Source organism: Sceloporus occidentalis, unplaced genomic scaffold (assembly GCF_023333645.1).
Source record: "Sceloporus occidentalis isolate IW3139 unplaced genomic scaffold, rSceOcc1.0.p SCAF_213, whole genome shotgun sequence".
Lineage (NCBI taxonomy): Eukaryota > Metazoa > Chordata > Lepidosauria > Squamata > Phrynosomatidae > Sceloporus > Sceloporus occidentalis.
The window spans coordinates 1,293,918-1,299,246 of NW_028317193.1; positions in this window are offsets into that span (position 1 = coordinate 1,293,918).

Below are 5,329 nucleotides of genomic sequence, written 5' to 3' on the forward strand. Positions count from 1 at the left end.
TCCATCAATGGGCGCTCATCTGTATGGACCCAGTCCCTGACAACTTTTTAATAAAAACAGTACTTTATATATTAATAAATAACCCAATATATTAAAACCACATTTGACAAATTGCAAAGGCAGTAGAAGTGGTGAAAGAGTCCAGAGGCTGATCTAAGCTTCCCTAACATCTGATTGGATAAGACCGATTATATAACAAGTGTTTCAGTGCTTTATTAATTCTATTTTTCAAGTTAGTGCAACTGATTGTAGAGCATAATGTGAATTTCCCAGTGTTCCTTATAACAAATTTCATTTAAAAATGTTTCAAATGGCATAAAGTATGTAATATTTAGACTGATGAGATATCTGTATTTATAACCATTAGTTTGCGTAGAATATAATTATAAACACAATTTAAGTATCAACCTTGTTTTTGTTTTGTGCCCCAGTGTCCTTAAGATAGCAAATAGAAATAAAAAGGTATGACATATACGTATATACACACAGTGACGTATTTACCTTTGGAGCGGCCCTAGGCCTAATCCAGAGCAGCACAGCCTGACACCCCTTCCATGCCATTGTCCTTACTACTGGGTGTCGGGATATGATGTCATATACCAGTGCTCCACTTTTAAAGGAAGTGCAGAAGGAAACTATGGAGTATTATGCCGACTCTGCACATCCTTCCATACTGTTAATGGGCTGTTGGCTCTCCCTTTTAACAGGCCCATTGAGCAATGACGTTGCAAAGAACCCGAGGCTCCATATTACGCGGAAGAGGCCACAGGTCAAGGCCAAAATATGTCACAGTATACACAGAAGTATATATCAAATGTAATTAGCATGTGAAATGAATTTACATTTACAAGGTTCTTCTACTACATTACAAGCAGGAACTCGGACAAAAACAGCTCTTTAATGTGAAATATATTAAAATATTATTGTACCTTCAGATTTAGAATAGGATTGATGATTTCAAAAGAAATATACATTCCAGACATGTCAAGTCAAAGACTAGTGTATCGAAATTCTATGTACAATACTGTATACAGTGTCAATACAATACATAATAGGTAAAATAATGTATATTAATATACACAAATATATTAACTTCTACTATAGTAATAGTTAATGGCTCATTTCCCCAATGATCGTTAACCCTTTCTGCCCAAGGATTATGCAACAAATGTTGTTTATCATCCCAGCAGGAAAAGGTACTACATTTCCTTTTGAATCAATTAAAGTCAATTAAATAACAGCCTAAAAAGTTTGGCGCTAGCGCCCAGGCAGCTGTGGTTAGTAAGTTCTGCCCATGTTTATTTTTTTGCTTAGTCTAGACAAAAAAGGCAACATATGCTTCTAATAATACTAGTTATCTCTACATGTGCCAGGACCTGTTTAACAGTATATAGAACTATATGCTTTATTATTATTGTTAATGTTTTAACTAAGGAGTCTTAAGGATTTTACCCTTAAGAATTAATCTGTACTGAAAACACTCTTTGGTGGAAGATTTTGCACCACTACACTTCTTGGATCTCCTGGTTTCAAAGAACGATATCTCTAGAAGGGAATCTGCCGTGATATTTACGTGAATGTTCCAAGCACATTACATGTAACCATATTTCCCAAAGTCCAGCCTACTATATGATATTCCTAGTATCCCATCTGTAAATTAACTATATGTTATATATTCTATCAAGGTAATAAGTGATCTTACACAAAATGTATAGTTTACATTCTGACAACAAAAACGATTTAATGACAAATTTCCAATAAACCTTTGATTTAATAGGGTTAATCATAAAGACCAGATTGAATACCTATACAAAGTAAATGTCATTCATTTTATTGCTACATCAGGTCATTTTGTCACTAATCAAGAAGCATTTGAAGTTTGAAGGTCTATGTTTGTAACCCCAAGTACCGAAATACACATAACATGTTGGTTTCTTTTGTAGAAAGGAGATCATTTTTAAGGATCCCTTACAATTTATAAAACGCTATGTACTAAATTTTTTCTTAATTGTTTTATTTTTGTTTGCTCTAATCAGGGATGGTATCTTTCATCTTGTGTGCATCTTTCATCTTATGGTTGGTGTCCATTACTAACAAGTGATGAAAGGGAAGAAGAGGGGGAAAAAACTACAAAAGAGCAAATTTCCCCAAACAAATCCATATAAGTTTAGAATTTTGCTGTTATTCCCACCATCGAAACCAACACATTGACTGAAAAATGTACTTGTGGCCAAAGGCACCTCCGGAAGTTTGATAACACCCTTTTCTATTAAATGATGTGAATCCGAATATGTACCAGATATGTTAACATATCTTCTACAGCAACAAAAATGTCCTATAATTTCTTTTCAATCAAAAATGTTTGTTTAGTTCCATATCAGTCCTACCTGGCACCTAAGAGATTAAAGCCCTACATTCCACTAAAAAATAAATACAATTAACAAAATAAAATTTTCCCTCGCCCTCAAGAACTTTGAAAACGTTTTTCAAACTACGTAAGCTTGAATAACTACAAAACTCAAAATATTTTAACATTACCTAAAAAGTACAATTTATATGCATAAAATGTATTTTGTTTTTCCAAAGATGAAAATTGCACATCATACTAATTTGTAACATTCCAAAGCTAAGTTACACAGCTATAATAAAAAGTACAAATACAGTTCAACACTAAATTAATTCTCTATAAAAGCCCAAAAGTGCATTCCTATATTGCACTTAGTAAGAATAAAGTATTTACAGCAATATATTAACATTATCAATCCAAATATACAAATGCATTTGATATCCCTTTTGTAAAAAAAAAAGGGTTGAAATACCCACAAACACACAAATTTAATAGAACATTTTTAACAGTAAGCCAAGATCTGACCCAGCAGATGGAGTATCCTGACAGAGGTCCACAAACATGACCATGGCCACACACTGCCGGACCCAATCTGCCTTTTTAAAAGCAGCTTCAGTAAGTATGCAGCCCTACTGGCCACGGGTGTGGCAAATGGCCAGTCTTGGCCTCATAGGGTCTAGGGGCCATTCAGCTCACGTCTACACTGGCCGACATTGTCTCATGGTAAATGAGAAATTTTGGCGTAACCCACTAATGTTAATGGTGGCATTCACTCAATTTTTTTATATATTTTAGCAAAATGTATTATTGCCTCTTTGGTATTTTCATACCATTGTATGTAATTTACCTTGAAAATGCATTTCAGTATTTGTGGATTGGTAAAGGTCCTAGACAAAAGACATACAGTTGTTCATTTGGAACATAAACATGTTTTTCAAAGTGCATCTCGCAGATTTGGTTCGCAGCACATACCCTAAAAAAACTATGAAAAAAAGTGTTTAGAATTATACTATTATAGAGAGCTATTCAAGAAAAAACTAAGACAAAATCTTTTATATGAAAAATTTACATTTATAAATATATACAAGCAGATGGTCCTACCCTTGCCAGAAGTAAAATATTTGTCATTATTTGTGTGTCGAGCCTAAGGTTTTTAGGTTTTTTTTACATTTTAACGAAGATCAAATACATTTAGATTTTTATTATACATCTCTCCTTTTTAATCTATTTAGTGATACAATAATACGGATATTGGCAAGCGACATATTTGGGACCACTGAACTGCACGGCAGGACTGGGGATGACTAAGTGGACTTGGCATTTTAGGGCCAGCAGCCAAATTAAATGTGTGGCCGCCAGCTAGATTCCTACGGGCACACACCATGTGTCTATATTCATAAACTGCGGTTGTGCATATCCAGCAGGACCCAATCTGCCACTAGAGCGGTGGTATGGATAAGAATGCCGCCCTGTGAGCCACCATTTGCCCGTCAGGGCCTGTTCCTATCCTCTGTTGGATTATTGGACCCTATGAAAGGTAACGCATAGGCGCAGGGGTGGGAAAGGCTTCCAGATAGCAGGACTAGGCAGCAATTGGTAGGAGCTAAAGCTTTATATGTCTGTGAATCAAGACACTACCACGTTAGCTCTTCAGTCAATAAAAAGTATAGTGTAAGAAAATAACAAACTCAATGTGCTGTGAGACATCAGGGTATGTTTGGGTTAGCACCAAATAAGATTTAAATCATTTTTGTAAATATTAGTTGGAAGATTTTCACTCATTTTTCTTTTTTTGTCCTGTAGCGGAAACAATATTTTTCAAATATTTTATCTTCTGTTAAGGTGGAAATTACATACATACTAGTTTTAAGAAAGTTCCACGAAGGAGTAATGACACACTATTTTTTTTTACGAAATAAAAGAATCAAACACAGTGCTGAAATCAGTTACTGCTAGCCTGCAGTCATAAAAATCCATAAACCCTTTGTGTGCCAGTGCAGAAAGCAATAAATTGTATTGCTTACCCCACTCGCACTCAACAAGCTTTCCGGGTAGCACTATGAGTGATCTGGTCGGAAGCAGAACAGAAGGTATGGTTTCTAAGAATTTCAACTTGTGCTTGCTTGTTTTCTTCTGCCCTTGTTGTTAAGGCATATGGTCAGAGTTTAACACCGATGAGTGTGGCCGTGTGTGCGGCACTTATTGTGTTAACAACCAAGTAAAAGCTTAAGGCAAATGCCCTAATCTGCAAGCCCTATGGTACAATTAATAGATTGTGTTTACTTCCCTTTGAGTTAAGCAATATTCATACATATAATTCAAACCACTCCATTGAAAACTGAGTTGGTATTACAGACGTACTCAATAGACTCCAGCACACCTAGCTAATTTGTTTTAGCACTGGTGGAAAAGAATCACACAACTACATTAGAAAACACTGTTACACTTCAAATATTGTATCAGAGACTACACAAACCATTTAGAAAAGAACACGTGAAATAGACAAAATGCACAATAATTCTTTAAGCTGTAATATTCTACAGTACTATTTAAGTATCAAATGTCATCAGTCAGGTTCTTAGTTTGCTAAATTATTGAAATCCAAAGTATTCACTTAAGTTAGGAATTAGACCTATAATACCTGTTATCTCTATAGTTATTGGCTTAACTAAGCACCATATGTAAATAAGATGTTTTAAGAACGTTGTTTCGCACTACCGCGCAACTAAATATCATGTTTCAAAGTCATTTCGCAGTAAAACTCTGTAGATCTTGCAGGATTTTTGTGCCGATAAAAGCAAGGTTTTAAGGGACATCCTGTGACACCAAACATTTCATCCTCTTCCACCGAACACGTGGGCTTTCAGTCTCCAACACCTATAAATCAGGTGACCTGTATAAAAACCTGTGCACCTGCATGCAAAGATTATCAACAGCTTTTTAATAAGATATATCTCCAAAACTTTTCTCAATTTCTATCCT